Here is an 18706-nt window from a genome sequence, read left to right on the forward strand (position 1 = left end):
GCTTTGAAGAATTGTTACTGAGGTATTTTATCAGTGATTTCTCTTCCCTATCTAACTAGTGTTTTCTATAAAAGCCCTTTCTTTTGATGGAGCCTTAGAATTACTACACTGCAAAATAAAATACTTAGCATGCCACACGTGTGGGTCACTGGTTATGTAATGGTACACAAACAGCTAACAGACCCAAGAACAAATGTTCAAAATTTTGTGTCACATCCCACACACATTATTTGTATCTGATATTTTGTGAATTTCAGACATAACAAAAATGCAGTGATCTTGTCCAAATACTGTCATTTTGCCTTTTCATCCTGTAATATTCTTGGAGAATATCGAAGTGGCTGCACCACATTTCTCATTTTTCAGATTTGTGATCATCCAAATATTCTGTCTGTTCATGATTATCCTGTGGTTGCTTTGGAGAGTCAGAAAACTGGGATTAATCTACCCATTCCTCAGTTATGCTGAAGTTCATGCTGAGTATCACTGTTGCATCTACTTTCTGGGGGTTTGTCTGTATTTGATCAGTTTCTCCCCAATTTTGGCTACTGTGCAAGCCAAGGGCAGTGGTAGCACCCACATTCTCGTTCAGGGAATTTTCATCTTTGAGTTTTTCCACATCCAGTTTTTCATTAATTGACTGTCAATGAAGATGCTGCAAGTTCAGTATTGTTTCCTCTCTTCACTTACCAGTGAACATCCAGTGGGAAATTACGTTTTGTCCAGTTTCAGCTTGCATTGTATAGTTCAGGATTCCTCCTTCCTCTTCAAATTTTTGCTTAGAAGTCAGTATTTGCCCACTTAGAATAGGAAATGTTGCTTAATTTTGGCACATTTTCAGTTTTTCCATTGCCTACTCTTTGGTGAAGATGTGTTTATGTGTCCTTTGGGAGATTCACAGGTTCAGATTTCACAGATTCAGATTTTATCTGTAAAACAGGCAATAGTAGAAGATGTAAATAATAAGGATGTAAAAAAAAAAGCACCACAGTACCATCCTGGAAAGAGATACAAAGGTAGCAGTTCTTTCAGGTATTAAATAGTGCTTCTTTCAGATATTTATTAGTGCTCCTTCTTGCCCCTTTACTCACCTAGAAAAACCTGAGGCATAGTCTTAATTTATTTTATTTATGGATGCCTTGTTTATCAGTGTATATTCAGCAAATATCAATGAATGCTTTGTTGTTTAATGAATTTCTCTCACTGTTCAGCTCAGAATTTTTGGAATTCAAGCCTGTCACCAAACAGGAACTCCAAAACTTCGTAGTGTCCATCTGAATTCTATTATCTGTCCAAGAGTTATGCAAGGTGCAACATCCCTATTCATGTCAAGACCTCCAGTAAGTTCAAATTGATAATATGATAAAATTGTGTGTAATTATCAGAGAAGCTCAATATAATGAGCAATAGTGCAGGTAGAAGACTCTCAAGTTTAATTAATTGCATGCACAGGCTTTGCTTCTGTTGCCTTGCTTTTGTGCCATCCCAACAGTTAAAACTTCATTTTAGCTCTGCTGTGCTCCCATTATCCCTCACATTAAATATTTTGATGCAGTAGTTGAAGCAAGTACTTGCACTAAGTTTTCAATCAAAAATACTTTGGCTATTTAGTATAAAGCATTCAAATCTTTGTAGTATTTCATGCAGTAAAATGATTTGGAATGGAAACTTAAAATACTGTTGAAGAGTTGGTACTGGAATTGCCATTGATTTTTGATTAAGTTGGACAACCTGTTTCTCTGGGATGCTGGTAAGATTCTTTTTATATTATTTTCTAATTTTCAAAGAGCTCTCATTTTCAGTGCTTCCTGAATTAGGGTAAATCAGGTATTTGCTTCAAAGCAAAATTAAGTTCAACAATCTCTTCTATTTTTGTACTTAAAACAAATAGTTTTCTTCATCTTTAAAACTATTTTCTGACTAAAGAACAGTCAAAATTTAAGTCAAAATTAACTTGATTAACTCCTTCAGGCCCCTGACTGAAAGGAAAGCTTGCAGAAAGTCTTTATCTGGTATGAGTACGAAAAGCTGGAAAATATCCCATCAAGTGCTAATGAACCAGAGCCAGGAATTGACTGGGGAGCTGCTTTTGGTATGTGGGATGGTGTCAGTGACCACTGAGTGTGTGATGGATGTTTGTTAGCAGTGTCAGGGCAGGCTCTAGGTCTCCTGACAGCCTCAGAAAGTGTCATTCTGTTGCTCCAGCAATCAGACATTTGGTTTTAACCAGAAATCTACTTTTTGCATGCCCTTCTTCATGCATAGGCCTTTGAGACTTTGTTTCTTCAGTGCCACAAATTTCTGGCGAGAACGATAATTTTTCAGATAAACTGGTTTTATCAGTTATTGTTTCAGTCATTAAAACCACACAGCTGAGCACACAGTGGCAGGTGTGACAAGTTTCTCAGCCTAGATATTTCCTGTGATGCTGAGTGTGTTTTACTTCAAAGACTGCAGCACCCAGGCTTTTGTCATGCAAGCAGATTTTCTATTTTTGCTATCAGAAATAAATGTTGCTGTCAATAAGGTCATGCATACCCCAGCAAGCTGCTATGGACTGCCACTGAATTCTTGAACTGTTGTCTGAAAGGACTGAAATGAAAAATGTTTCTCCCCTGGCCTAGGTCACTGCATGTCTGTTGCCTTTTGGTGTTCAGGTATTTCCTGGAAAAGGGTTCTGTGCAACTTTCCCACTCTGTCTTTCCTCAGACCTGCTCCCCGTTTCACAGTGAAACATTATGCATATTTAAGTCTTTTAAATTAAATTCATACAATACTTGAGATAAGGAGAGCTTTCCTTACTTCATGATAGTATCTCAAGAAAACTGATAACTTTATTTGAAAAATATGGATGTGCAACCCAAACAGACAGAGTTCCTTCAGTTTATATTGGGATTGCAGCCCAGCCATTTCTGTTCATTTTCATTATCAGTTTGAGTTACATGAGAGTGTGATGAGGCCTCCAGTGACACTCCAAATTATAAATTACTGTATTACTGCTCTCCCTGGAGTATATTAGAAGCTGGGATTTTAGATAAAACTCTTCTCACTGAGCCATGATGAGCTGAGATTATGAAAACTCTGCATGTCAGGGGTGGAGAGGGGCACAGGAAAAGCAAACCCTCGTTGGTTGCTGGTCCTGACAAAGGCAGGAGTTGATGCCAGGGTACAGCAGAGAGGAAAAAGCAATGGGAGCAGTTCAGTGCATGTGCAGCTGGCAGCCAGGATCAGAGCAGGGACAGGGAAAGGCACTGCCTGGGACACAGCGGGGTGGGGAAAGCTCACAGTGCACATGGGAACAGCAGCTCTGGGAGTGGATCCATCCAGCCACACCTTCAGCAGCACAGGAGGGCTTCCCATCTCCTTTGCTTCCCCCAGGGCAGTTGCTTTATCTGTTCCCCAAAACCTCCCTCCAAACTTGTCTCACTCTCTGTTTTGTTTTTGACCTTTACTTGTCTGACCAGGTCTAAATTTAGCTGAGAAATTTTTGAGAAGCAAAGATGATCCCTGTTAGCTCGTGGCCTAGGGGTGCCTTGAATACTTGCAGGTGCTCTGAAATGCTGTGAGCCAAAAGGGAAAAGTTCTTTGTTTCTCTAAGTGCTCTGAAAACAGTGGCTGGTTCAAGTTGTGCGTGTACATTTTGGAATTTTGGGGAGCTGAGTGTGGTCTGCTGGGCTGCCATGAGGAATAACACTGGATCTGAGCCTGGACTTCAAACACCCTCAGCATTTGACAAGTGATTATCACTCTTTGGAATTAGATTTAACAGCACTGAGGAAAGAGGTCGGCAGTGAAGCCAGCATCGAGTGTGCTGAACTCTGCTCTTTGGAAATAGCATGGCTGATGTTGCTATCAGTGTCTCTCCAGGAGAACATCACAGCTTTGTTTATCAAGAGCCCACTGGGCCAAATTATTATCAGCTGCTGGAGATGGGTACAAAGGATGCACTGTCAAGTCTCTTCTTGAATTTCCAAATTCTTTCCATGATGTAACATACTTATCTCCTGTGTGGCTTTTCTCAAATGTGGAATAACCTATAATACAGGATTTTTTCATACAGTAAAATATGGGTGCCTTTGCCTTCTGTTTATTGCTTTAACCAGAACAATTTGATTATAAATTTTCTTGGCTTTCTCCAGTGTAGCTGAGCTGCCCAAAAATTGCTACTGTATTGCTGTGTCCGATTACTGATTATTGCTAATGTTATTTTGAGATATTATGTAATTAATGTTGTTATTTTCTGTGGGACAGGATTCCTAGCAGTTTGAAACACCAACACCACACCTAAAACAAAGTCTCCCTTGGTGCATCCACTGAATGCTTTTTCAACCAGAACCCACATAGCAAACATACCTGTTCCATTTCTTCTGCATAGGGAAAAAGAAAAATATATGATATGGCAGTAAGAGTGGGCTCAAATATCAGTGCTAATAAATACTTGAGGAAAGGAATGCTACTTAGAATTCCTACCTTTGCTGCTCTTAAAGGAACTAGGTAGGTAACACAAACACTTAATTTTTTGACTGCTAATATGTGGTTAAAACAAATCTGAGCTTCTGCTGCATTATGTAAAGCTGTTCCTTTTAAAGATAAAAGTCCAGTGACACTGTGCACTTCAACAAGAAATGGTCACAGAGCTCCTGAAAAAGAGGACAGTTCATGTACAGGATTTCCTACCAAATCAGAAATTGATGTTATCAAACTCTTTTGCAAGGCTAGAAGAGCATGAGAGAGAGAAACCTGTGGTCAATTTTGAGAACAAACATGAAGAGCAGTTACAAAGAGAGGTGAGTGCTTGGGAAACAAACCCTCACAGCAGCCAGCATCTGAATTCTTCACTGCTGGATTACTGCTAACATGGCACAAAATACTTTGAGATTTGGAGTGTTATCCTGCATTTCTCTATAAAATGCAAAGCCCAGGCCTTTATGAGAAGGCATTTGCAAACACAACATGTGCAAAATAAGAAAAGTCTAAAGTAGATCCTAAAACTCTTTGCCCTTGCCTCGTTACATGAGGTGGCATTGAATGAGGAGAGTGGGCAGGCAGCAGCCAGGCAAATGGAGAAAACAGGAAAATTGTTCTTTATTACAGAACTTGAAAAAGGCTACTTGGAATTGCAGAGGTTGGCAGAGACACTGGGAGAAGGGAAGACTAAAAATCTCAAACGCAGGGAGGACAGAAATTACAAACTGTGTTTTTATCTGTTGTCAGTGCCTTTGAGTTATGTTTCAGGAGCATGGCAGCATTTTCTTCTGAAGAAAAAGACTGAGAATGAAATTGGGGTAGAAGAAGATGCCATTTGCATTAATGTTATCATTTTAGTTTATGTTATTTAAGTTGATATTTTGTTACTCTGAAGGGGAGAAGAGGATGGCCATGAGATCCACAGGTGATTGATGCCCTTGCCAGAGACAGTTCTGGATGGATGAAATGGCAGGAAGGAAATGGCTGGAGCCACCAAGAGCCACCTGAGCTCTAAATGGGATTCTGGTGCTCCAAAAGGTAACTGGGGCATGTGGAGTTTGGGGGAAGTGCTGGAAGTTTGGATTGATGGTGCAATTCCAGGAATTTTTGTCCTCTAGAAACTGCTAAAATATGGAAGGCTTTTGAACAGTAACAGCTCAGTTTGCAGCAGTGTTTTAGCATGATATTTTGGGAATATGAGATTGCTGTGCTTGAGGCTGTGTTCTGCTCTAGATGGTTTGTGGCAGCCTGCCTTGGGAAGATGTTCACAGGTGTCTCTTGTGCTAAAGGATTCCTGTGTCTGGAATGAGAGATTCCCTGGTGGGGTTTTTGTGTGCCATTAACGTGTCACCTTCAGCCAGCTTCACAGGGAGCTCTGAGGTGTGTGGGGTAGGACTGAGATGCCATGATCCAGGTGCTCTGCCCTGAGAGGAGAAGCTTCTATGGATTATTCAAATCATTGTCCCAAGAGCAGCTGCAGGACTCAGTGGAGTGTTTGGGATGTGCTGCACTGGTCTCTCACAGCACATTTTATGCAGAGTTAGTGGACAGTGCATCCTGCTGGAGCTGATCTCTGTCAGCTCTGAGGTAAATTCAGAGGTGCTGTCCCTTCCCTTTGAGTGGTAACACCTGGAGCTTTGCCAAGTCCTAGCAAAAGCTGTTAATATGCTCTAGAAATAGGAACAAGCCAAAAGGTGGCTGCAGCTGTTGTTTACTACATCATTGCACAGTTTGGTTCCATATGTGCCTCTGTGGAAAATAAGTGCTTCAGAATCAGCAAATAAAAATTAAACAAACTGGAGAAGATAAGTGAAGCTAACCCACCTTCAGCATCTCATTTGTACATTACACCAGAGCCTTTCTGTATCCAATCCCAGCCTCCCAAAGGATTTGGGGTAGGTCAGAAATACCTCTGAGCCTAATCATGGCAGTGGAATTCTTCCACATTAAAATAAAATACCAGATCTGCACATATGCTGAACGTGTTGAAGTTGTGTGGAATAAAAGACAGTTTGGACATTCTGTTAATGTGATGGAGAATATTTTGATGTTGTAATTTGCTCTAAAAGCATGTGTAAGTAATTGCTGCATGAGGCACTCAAGTCAGACTGACTCTTCACAGATGCAAACACTTCCATCCAACCAAGGAGTCTTCACTCATTTTCCAGTACAGTGTGTTAGAAAGCATTGATAGGTTTTCCTCTTGTTAACTATGTTTTATATTTTATCTCAAAAAAAATTCATACTTCTGCTATGTCAGAAAACATTTTATTTCTTTAAATTCTGTTACAATTATGAGAAACAAGAAATCTCCTGTGCTCAGAAGAAGAGATAAGATTCCTCTATTTTGACCCAGGGAGGGTATGTTTGCACACTTTGCATTTTGTACATTACACATGTCATTGACATCTGTGTGACATGCCAATATAAGCAGAATCTTTTTTACATGGTGTTAAACAGCTCCTGCTAGAAACCATGATAAGTATGAGGGAAACTGGAGAATTTACCTGTAAGCTGCAGGCGAATTCCATTTAGATGGAATTTTGGGAGGTGTGGGATAGGATGGAACCTGCATTCAGCTCTTTCTCTGTGCAATAGGATGGACACATCCTCTTAAAGCACTTTTGAAAGATCCCTCAGCTACTGTGGTTTAATGGCTGTAGCAGCCACTTCAGACAAGCCAAGCGCCTTCCACGAGCTGGATCCTTCCTTGCTGTGCTGCAGCACTCCTGGATTTAGCTGGCTCTCAGAAGGGATCTATTGCTCTGCTCTTGAGTGAGGCCGTGGCCAGCTAGAGCATTTCTCTGTGATTACATGAATATAAACAGCATATATTGCACACTGCAGCACTTAGTTTGACTTATAACTAACTTCCTGAATAGCATTGTCAATGATAAAAATATTTGGAGCTCTCCATTGTCTTGGCACGTTGTTTGACAGGCCCATTTCTCTGCTGTCATAGGTAGCAAAATTCAGGAAAACATGCAGCTGAACAGCTGTCCTGTATGTGGGACCAGGAAAAGGGCTATTCTTAGTTCCTTTGTTTTTTACTGTTATTCCTGAACTCTTTTTCAGAGGGTGAAATTATGGCCTGCTTGGCCATTATGGCCTAACTATTTGGCAAAGCTCGCCCTGAGTTCAGCAAAGCAGAGGTTCCATCTCTCATGAAGGTTATCATATCTCCTAAATTGAGTTTGAGCTCTGGTCACAGGGAAACCAGCATTTGCTGTTATTATCAAAGCTGCTTTTCTTTCAGCAGAGTACTTTGGAACCATGTTTCTGTCCTCTCTGGATTTACCATCATAATTTCCAAAACGCTCTGTTCTGGAAGAAGAACAAAAATAATACATGTTAATAACCATGGGATGCTGGGAAACTTCACATGGGTTTGCAAGTGACACCATAAATTGCTTTTAATTCAGTGGATTTATGATTTCACAAAAGAAATGGTGAGATTGTGTTTGTTACAAGCAGTAATCAAGATGAATATATGATGCAGGAATTATTTTATTGCAGAGTCAGCTGGCTGGACTGTAGCTCCTCTGTAATGCAGCAGCTATAGAAACTGGTCAGTGCTTCCTGGAAAATAATGCAAAATAATGGAAAACTTTCATGTCACAGTGTTCAGCAGCCTGAGAGCACAGCCCAAGGAGAGATGTCCCTTGGGCTGGTTGTGTTTGCTGTGTTAAACGGGGCTCAGTCCTTCAACATTCACCTTCAAAGACGTAGCTCAGAATGAACTGGTGCAGAGCCATAATTTATAGCATTGGCTACAGAATTCTTCCCAATTATCTCTGGAATTATGGATAAGTAAAGCACATATTCCTAGCTGCCAGGTGTGGTGTGAGGTGTATGAGATTCATTGCTCTGTGTGATCAGCAACTGCCCCTGGGGTCAGCAGAGCCCTGAAACCGCCTGCAGACCTCTAATTCTTCCTTTTCCTTTCTTTCTTGCCTTCCCAAGCTGCATGAACAGGCACATAAAAGAATGTCCAGAGGTGCTGGCTTCCTGCAACAAGCACCAGGGCGAGTTGGTGCCTCTCTTGGTGTCACTGCACACTTTAGGATGGACAGCTCCAGCACTGGGACATGGGAGTGGGGCAGGAAGCTGCTCCTGAAGGGAAGGGCAGGCAGCTCTTTGCTCCTGTGCAGCCTCTTGGAGTGAGCACAATTACTCACAGCCAAGGAGGAACTTCAGCAGGGCTGTTTGCTCTCCATGCTGTGAGAGATCCACCTGGAGAAGAGGCTCAGAGCCATTTCCTCGTGTCACAATCCAAGGCCAAGCTTGATGGCTCCCTCTCCCTGAGGGCCAAGGAATTCTTTAAAAGCGCAGGAAATGCAGATCTGTTGTTCTGGTTCAAACCAAACTGCAGTGAATTCACCTGATGCTGGAACCCTGGATGCTGAGAATTTTAGACTTTCTGTGCTGACAGGCACAGACCAGGAGAGCACTGCAAATGACCTGAGGCTGTGGAGAAGGCTTCCAAAACGGATTGATAGCACTGGGATTATGGGTATGGAGTTGGCTAGAAGTGTGCAATATCACAGGGTGGAAAACTGAGAGTTTGGGGTTTTAGAATATAGTAATAAATATGAAGCAAGATGGAGGATTTAGGGCAGAGACAGATTGTTCTTCTTTATCTTCTTCTTCACCTTCTTCTTCATGGGTAGTGTTTTGTAATTGGGCAGAAAAGTCTGCATTGCGGACTTCGAGTGATCAGTTATTGGGTTAAAAGGGAAAAGAATTTAGGTTCAGTTCTTAATTGGATAGTTTAGCCTTAAAAGACCTTGTAACAAGAGATAGTTATCCATTTTGTGCCTTGCTAAGGGAAGAGTGCAGAACTCACAGCTGTGAGGCTGGAACACTGACAGGAAACAATAAACACCTGAGGCTGAACGTGAACTATCGCCTCAGGTGCCTTCAGTCCCAACCCTGATGGAGGTAGGAAAAGGGAGCAGAGAACCCACAATGTGATGTAACTCAGTGTTTCATGTCACAGAAAAGCAGCATTCCAGACTCTCAGTGGGGCTGGTTGGTGTTTCCATGAGCTGGAGGGGCTGTGCCCTGTGACCCAGGCCCTGTTCCAACGCGGTTTGCCGGCGATGTTTTCACTGTGGGAGAGGGACGTGCAAGACTTCCAGACTCAGTGCTGCCCCTGTTTGTCTGCCTCAGAGCCTTCAGATGGAGGCTTTTCATTCGGTTTGCACTAGAAAATTATTTGCATGGGATTTTGTATGGTTTGCAAGGCACATCCTGCTTTTCTCTCTACTTAGACGTGGATTTGTATTGGTCGGTGCCAGGGCTCCAGTTTTCTGGACTATTGTTACACTGTGTCACAGATAAAATTGCTTTGTCAAAACACCACAAAAATGCTTCTGTGTCTTTGGCATCCATGCTCAGCACTCTGGAACCATTTATTTAATTTACATTTTTTTCCTTTTTCCCACTATCCACTATTTAGAATGTAGAAACAGTAGCACATCTTCCTTTTAACTCTGGTCTTGGTAAAGTTATAAGCATTCCTTCTGAAGGGTCTGTGGCTCTTCTCATTGGAAAGAGTCCTAGAATGGGTTGGGAGGGACCTTAAAGACCATCCAGTTCCACCCCCTCTGCCATGGGCAGGGACACCTTCCACTATCCCAGGCTGCTCAGAGCCCCATCCAAGCTGGCCTTGGACACTTCCAGGGATGGGGCATCCACAGCTTCTCTGGGCACCCTGTGCCAGGGCCTCACCACCCTCACAGTAAAGAATTTCTTCCCAATATCTAATTTAACCCTGCCCTCCTTCAGTTTGAAGCCATTCCCCCTTGTTCTGTCACTACCTGCACTTGGAAAAGTCCCTTTCCAGCTCTCTTGGAGCCCCTTTAGGCACTAGAAGATGCTCTGAGGTCTCCCCAGAGTGTTTTTTTCTCCAAGGCTGGACAACCCCAACTCTCAGATTTGATATTTCTTTCATTTTTCCAAAGACACAAATTGAGAGACATCATGAGGTCAGCTTTGTGATTTAAAACAAAACCAAACCAAGGCACAGACACACGGCAAAATAAAAGAGTTATCTTCTTTTTTTATTCTACAGTGTTCTTCTGTAAAGAATTTGCTGTACAGCCTACAGAGCCTTGAGGTGAATATGAATTATTTGTGGTTTTAACCCATGTCAAAAGTTAACACCAGTTGTTTCTGGAAGTGCTAACTGAAACCACGGCTTTGTAGTGGGACAGATGGAAGATCTTGTGAACTGAGAGGCAGAAACAGCAGAGAATTGTACTTCATCTTTTTTCTGTCCTCTTTATCTGCTTTTTATCTTAGCAGTCAATTATCCAAGCACATCTGTGTCCCACCATGAGATTTGAGGGAGCGGGAGCAGCGAGGGATTCTGTGAGGAACACGACATGGAGGGCTGCAACTGTTCGTGGACACAGAGCGATCTCAGGAGGGAGCATCCCACGCCTGGGCTCAGCAACAGGGACAAATACCCTGTCCTTCTGCCTTTTCCATAACAAAATACTCTTGTCCATAATACCAGAGAGCATTTGCAGTCTCTGAAGTCCTACAAAATTATGCACCAGGGTCAGGCTTTCACTCTTGCAATGTGATAGTTTACTCCTACTTTTTTTTTTCTTAGTTATCCAGATGTTCTACTTATTCTGATTATCCTGAGTTTCTCATCTTGTTGTCATTATCTGGGGAAGTTCTTGGCTTGACTCAAGCAAAAATTTACACTCTGTGTAGTTTTTCTGGGTGGGCATTTCCAAAGTTATGGCATATTTCAAAATTATTTATGCCTCCTTGTTCTAGATCTTCTGCTCCTTTGTGTAGTAAGACCAAGAGGACAAAGAGTGTAGGATAGTTTTTCACTCTGTGCACAGTTATCTTTTTGCCTGCTCTACTTTAAAATACAGAGGAGGTCACCTAATTTACAGTGAAGGTGGCTGCCACTTTGGGGTTGTGATTCTTTTTCTTCTTGAGACTTCTTTGCCCTTCTTAATGCAGAACAACTTATGGACTGCAAATATGACCTTACAGGATCTGAGTGCTTGGATGAGAAGGATTTAGGAGTAATTTTTCTTGTTTTCATTGATGTGGGGGTTTTTGTCTTTAGGAATCTTATTAGAGAGATACTCTTGACCTAAAAATTCCTCTTGCTGTTAATAATATCTCTGCTGTAATAATATCTCTGCTATTGAGCATTTATGACAGTCCTGCAATGTTTGCTTTGCAACCAAACTCCTGCTCTTTGGAAGATGAACATTCTATTGAAATACTGCTGGAAGTTTTTGTTTTACTACGCTGTCCTTGGGTGTAAAAAATACTGTTTAGATGGGAAGTTAAAAGCAAAGGATTTGAGAGGTTAGTTTTATGAATGTCTTCCTAAATGAATCCTAGGACTACAGAATACGTTTCTTAATGCTTTCAAGAGAATTCCTAGAAATTATTTCAGATTGTTAGACAATGTCCTTCAGAAACTTTTGCTAAATATTCAGATACAATATAACTTTCTACTAGTGAGTGAAATTCACTGCATGCTGTTCAATAGAAACAACTAATCCTAAATTCTACCTTTGTAATTCCTAAAATAAAAAAAAATCGCTTTTCTGACGACTCAAACCAATTCCTATTTAACTTGTTCCTCAAGTTTCCCAGATGCCTTATTCCAGATGACAACTACTTGTTTTTATGCCAAACCCTGAGGTATCTGTAAGACAGGATTCCAAAATGCCAATGCTGTTGTAGAGTACACATTGAATTTGGGCAGGGGGGAGGGAGGGAGAGAGGGAAAGAGGGACTACATTAACCTGGTTCATTTCACATTAACCTGGTTCATTTCTGAAGGACTTCACACACTCCCGTGGCCTTTGGTAATAAACTGAGTTTAGCTTTCACTGATAATATTAAATGAGGCTGATCTAACCTTATCTAGACCTGTGAGGGCTTTTTTCCTCCCCAGTCCATGCCCCACCCCAAAGATAAATGTATTTTTACACTAGGTATGGAGATTGATGTGTCAGCAGTGCCTTGTGGTATCTTCCACAGCAAAGTTTATTCAGCAGCAGACCATCTGAACCTAATTCAGTTTCTTGTTTTCAATTTGCTTGGGAGCTGTTATTTTGAACTCTGCAATGTAGACATAGTCATTGGCTTTTGCAGTGTTCTAACTTTGTCCTCTTTTTGCCTCTTTTAATAACCTCATTTAAAGAACTGTGTTTCTTGCTGGGATATGTGATCAGCTGTAGTTCCCTCCTTCTCCAGTGATCATCCACACCAATTCTCTCGATGTTCATGACAGAAACAATTTTCTTTCAAAGCCTCTACCTGCAGCCCAGATTCCTCTCTCAGTTCTGTGAGCAGCTGGCATCCACCCTGCTCCAGAGCAGGAGGGACAGGAGCCCAGCCATGCTCCATTTCCTTCCCCTGTTTTTGGGACCCAATGACTCTTGAGGGTCCCTTCCAACTCAGCCTATTCTGAGTGAGGCAGCCTTTAAATTTCAATCACCCTGCACATATTCCTATTTTAATTTAGCTCTGTATGGCTCCTTCCTGTGATGGTCAGCCAGAACAAGCAAACCCTTGAGGTCTCCCAGCAGAGTTCTCCAGAACAATCCAGGGTGTTACAAAGCTGTTCCTGCACCTTTCTCTGGTGATTGCTGTCAAACCCAGCCTTAACTGGGCCGCCCCAGGTTGTTACTTTGCCTTGAAGCTGCTAAGCAAGAAAACAGCTTTCAAGGAAAAAAGCTGCTTGAAAAAAAAAACCAGCAAAAAACAAATTATCAATTACACAAAAATCTTTTTGCATCGCTTCCCTGAATTCCTCCCATGTCAAGCTATGACATTAGTAAAAAAGGATGCCAAATTAATCATATTGGTGCAGGACAGCCTGGGCATGGGGAAAGCTTTGTTGGTGTTTTGGGTGGTTTGGGTCAGTGCACAGATCTGTGCTGACCTCCTGAGCCATCTGTGCTCCTGTCCTCAGCTCTGCCCTCCTTTGGGGCTCACTTGTGCCTCGGTGTCTGAGTGGGGCCGGTGCTGTGAGCTGGTGCCAGTGGATGGAAGACCTCCCAAAAAAACTTACCCAATATAGCCTGGTGGTTTCCAAGAACCTTTTCTGCTACAGTCTGAAATGCATCTGCAGTACAGAGTTTGCTTCTAGTTTTATTCTGATATCCTTTTTTCTAGGGTAAACTTCACATATCTTGTGCTTTATTGAGCATAAATGCCTTGGCCATATCATCACAGGGAAGTACCGCTCTGATTTATTTATACTTTGATAATGAACTTGGAATTGCTTTTAGCTCTCCACAGGGCCCTAATTGTAACAATAGATGAAAATGCAAATGTTCTCATTCAAAACAGCAGTAAATATGTTTTTAACTTGTTAACTCAAGTGGAACTTAATTAGGGTAGACATGTATTTACTGCTGTCCTGGACTGAGGTCAGTGAGACCTGGCACTGTCAAGTTTAGTTTTTGATTTGGTTGCTACAAAATAATTTATATAAGTGAAAGAAAAACTTGGTTTTGTCTGGAGTCCTAGGCCTCTCAATGCTGTGTGATTAGTATCCTGGGAGCATGGTTTTCAGCACATTCTACAGCATTTGGTTATAAATCTCTGTCCTTGTACACTTCTTCAGACTACCCCGATAGGTACAAACTTCTGCTTGTGCTCACCTCCTCTGCTCTTAATTTACTGCAGGCAAGTGAATGCTAGAAATGTGCCCCAGGTGCATCCAAGCTTTTTCAAAGTGCAGGAATACTCCTGAACATATCTAGGGTGCAGACCCAAATGCTTGGGAAGAGCAGCCAGCAGCTGAGAGCCCTGTAATAAACCCTGGGGACAGAGAGATTCCCAGTCAGAGCTCTGTGGAGCTCACTGGTACACGCTGTAGCTGCTCATCAGGCTGCTTCAATATGTGGGAATCCCACCTTGATCCACGAAACAGAGCCTTTGCTTTCAGGAAAGGAAGCCTGTGAGGGGAAAGCAGAGTCTGGCTGTGCCCTTGGTGAGGGAGCTGACCTTGTTAGGCTGTGGTTTGTCCAGAGGAGCTCAAGCCTTGTTCTCCCAGGGTGGCATTTCCCTTATTTATTTGTTCTTTGTTTAGCCCTGCATTTTTACGTGCTGGCTGCAGGTCAGTCCCTGCTCAGCCAGCAGCTGCACTGGCCAATTCAGAGTCACCAAGCTCAACTCAAATGTTAGCTTCTCTGTTCATCCCTAGGTTTCCCAGGATTTTCAGCAGTAAATCTGGAAAACACATCTAATCCTGCTGGAGCATTCTCCAGCCTTCCTGACATGAAGGATTGTGTGGTGGCCGTGGTGGTTTGTGTGCAGCAGTGGAGTCCCTGGGACACAAACCAGTGATTAGGAGCTGTGTGGTTTGGGGGGAAAGAGGAGAGGTTGTTTGCTATTTCTGGGTTGGGGAAGGAAGGCAGTTAAACTTTGCATTAATGAACTGACTAGAGGAAACAGACCCAAATCCAAAAATCCTGCCAAATATTAACTTTTTGTTGACGGTAGAATTTGTTCAGTTTATACACCTGCTATAGAAGTGCTTTTTATCAGCAGCTGGCTCATTTCCAGAAATGAATATAAGCCTCTGGCCAATAACAGACAGAATAATACAGAAACACAAACAAAATCACAAGCAAGCCTGTCCCTAATGATTTATTCGCATTTTCACCCACATGGAAAGCAAATGTTTTGATTAATTTGCCGAAAGTTTACTTGTCTTGCTTTCCTTAACATTTTTCTTTATTATTGGATTTACATCTTAATACAAATAGTCTGCTATATATTTAGATATGTTGTTTAGTTTATAACAGTATAATTGGAAAGAAAGGTGAAATTCAAGATAGCTGCTGAGATACAATAAATTAAAGTTTATCAGATTTGTTTTCAGATCTCTGCTGCCTCTTAACTCTGAAATGTGGCAAACCAAAATTTCATCATAATATTTGTTTCTTTGTTGTAGAGATGGAGGTGCTGACAGAAAGGTTGATGATGGCTCAGTAAACTTAAAAAAAGAAAAAAGAGAAAGAGAGAAATAGTGGTGATTCCTTAAGACAGAAGGAAAGGGGATCTGTCCTGGTGTTGAACAGTACCTTTCTGTCCACAGATATGGTACAGGATGGAAGAATCTGGCTCCAGAATGGTCTTGCCAAATAAACCCAAAAGGCATTTGAGGTGTTTGCCGTGACTCCTCGTGAAATTGGACTCCCTTGCAGAGCTGGTGCAGAAAACTGGGACGGTTCTGTGCAGAGGCAACTGGACAGGTATTCCTTGCTAGGCTTTGTTAATGTACGTGTTCTGAGCTGCTGGATCCACTTTGGAACAGAGGAAGATCTTAGAGTGGTATTACTCGAGATCTTAAGGGCAGTTTCCACAGAATCTGTGCAGTTGTGTGTTTCCCATACTGCAATGAGCACGGTGCCTGTTGGGTTCTCACCTTTGGGAAGAGGCACAGGGCATCCAGGCTTTCCTCTGCTGGCCAGGACAAGCTGGGCCATCCCCACCACCTGCTCCCATCCCTGGAGGCAGCGCTAATTTCAGTAAATGAGGCACATCTGACTCTGCTGTTTGCTGTTGGAAAAGCTGGATCCCATTTTCCATGGCCTGGCTCCTCCTCCCACCCCCAGTCCTCCCGCTTCCCCCCAAGGGGACAGCGCTGCCATACGGCACAGCAATCACTGGAAGTGGCCAGTTCAGGACAACTGGAAAGGAATTTGAGCCATTACTGGAATTCTAATCTCAGACTCTTCTAGAAAAGAGCTTAACAGCTTTTTGCTTGTCCTCTTGGGTCTGATGTTTGACAGGAAATGAGTTTGAAGGGTTCAGGAGCAGGTCACAGAACTCGCCTTGCTGCCAGCTGCTCTGCCGACCTTAACAGTGTGTTTGCAGAAATCTGATACACTTGCTTATTATTAAAGCCTTCTCTCTGAGAAAAGTTACTCCAAAGCCAGGTCCTACCAGACATATTTCTAGAATATTGCATCCTCGCCTCTGAATTCTTCTCCACTGACACTTGCTATGACCTAAGACGCCAGCCATGTAAAAAATGCTGTTTTGTAATTCAAGGCAGAGTGAACAATTGTGTTTGCAGGCATGTTTATGTTTGTCTTTTGCAGCACTTACATTGTTTGTCCTTTACGTGCCCATCTGTGGGATCTCAAAAAAACTCAGTTCCCCAATCTTGCATAATTAATCAAATATACCTCATAGACTTCATAAAATACCTCAAATCTGGTCTCAAGAAAGCAATTGTAATGGATGGGCTGACTGTTTCCTGTGTAGCAGCTGAGAAGTATATTCCCAAGCAAATTTAAAAATAAGGCAGCCTCCATGCATTCTTGGAATCCTGTTGGCAAGTCAGAGTTGTTCAGAGTAGCACGAAGTTCAAACAGGCCATGGAGACCGATGGCATGTCCCTCTTTCCTCACTATGTTTCTGATTTAGAAATCACTTTCCAAATTAAAAATATCAGAGCAGACAGACCAGATCAGGACAGCAGGGAAGCTCAATAACGGGGCTGGGCTGGCAGGAATATTGCAAATAAAAATGGCAGAAGTACTCTTGGTCACCTGCTTAGAGAGTGCTGCATCTTCCCAAGGGAACAGCTCTGCAGCTTTGTGTGTTTTCTTCTAGGAGGGCATGTCTAGGGAATAATCCTTGCTCAGAGCCTCTACTTCCAGCCCATCAGGCTTGCTTTTACCCCTCCTCTTCCTCCTGCCCAAGAAGGCTCTTGCAAAAGTACTTAAGGAGATGCAACTAAAACAGCCCACAATAGGTAAGGCTAACTGGCTATATCACCGCATTTTTTATTCTCTTTATTTCTCTCTTATGTCTTCACTTCTGTAGGAACTTGGCTCCTCTGCAGCTTCTGCTGCTTTAATATATTGGTCAGTTTGCACTTCAGTTCAGCCTTCTCAAATGTCTGCTGTCTCTCCAGAATCAGCGTGTCCTGGAAAATAAAATGTGTGCAAATACACTGACAAAAAACAGACACGTGGAATACACAAATGTACCATTATTTGACTTAGTTCAACCGGTGAAAAGTCTTCCAGAATTCTTGAACAACTGAAAATGGACTTGGAAGCTCCAAAGACCCATCATTCATGGCTAACAACTACTTCAGCCCTAATCATTTGTGGTTTCTGCCCCAGTTTGAAAATTAATGTGCAGGTCAGTCCACTATTAATGCAAAGCTAAATAGTAAACCTCTGATTCAATGGTGTGATTGCCAGACCTGGTAGCACTGAGCAAAAATAAGATATACTGCTTATATACAGAACTCTCCAGAATGGAAAAGCCAGGAATTAATAACACGTAAGATTTTGACTCAAAATGTTTCTGGTCTCCTTGTCTTCCTCAGGGGTTCCTGAGAGCCCTGCTGCCTGTCCTTAGCTGCACTATTTGAGAGGAGCTACTTCTGTCTTAATGGGAGCTCTCACTTAAAGAAAGAGTGGAAACTCAGCAAAACTTTTCTATTACTTACAGTGCAGTGACTGCTGTGAGAATGGCCAAGCAGAATGGGTCATGAATGCACAGATAATGCCAGCTGAAGGAGCTGAAATTCATTGCTCAGCACCTCCTCCTCACGGGATACAGTCAGAGTTGGCTGGGCAAGAGCTGGAAAGGGGCAGGGGGGGAAGAAACCCACCGTGTTAAAGCAGCAGCAAAACCCATCAAAGTGCAGTGCTCTGGTCCTTGTGCAAGTTCATCCTTCCCTAAAAGCAGAGCCAGTTCCCTTGCTGTCCATGGAGGGGCTGTAACTGCATAGCTTTCCATAAGAGCACTTGGATTTACAAACAGGGAAGAGACACCTGAGCAGGAGCACCCTGTGTCCCCCTGCTCCTGGCTGCGTCACCCCCCAGGTCAAACCCCCACGCTCCCAGCAGGGTCAGGTGGAGCTCAGACTCCCCTGGGATCCAAGCACTCCCTTCCATGGCACAGCTGAGCTTTTGGAGCAGAGGACATGTGGGCACAAAGAACCACTTGTCTTTTAGATATTTAGGAGCTGCTGTCCTTTGCTGCGGTGTAACAATAGTGTGGGGTGCTGTCAGTGCACCAGGAGAGGTGGGTTTAGAACGTGCTAGATGAGAAGATTTTGGGCAGGGTGGTAGGGATGAGGCACCCTGATAGTGGAGTAAGTGTCCACATGACATGCCTCAAGAAACCAGCTGTGTTAATTGTTTTTCTGGATGAGATGGAACCTGAGACCAACCTGAGCAGCAAGAACTAACTTTAGAGTTAG

The sequence above is a fragment of the Camarhynchus parvulus genome, chromosome 5, assembly GCF_901933205.1.
Source record: "Camarhynchus parvulus chromosome 5, STF_HiC, whole genome shotgun sequence".
Lineage (NCBI taxonomy): Eukaryota > Metazoa > Chordata > Aves > Passeriformes > Thraupidae > Camarhynchus > Camarhynchus parvulus.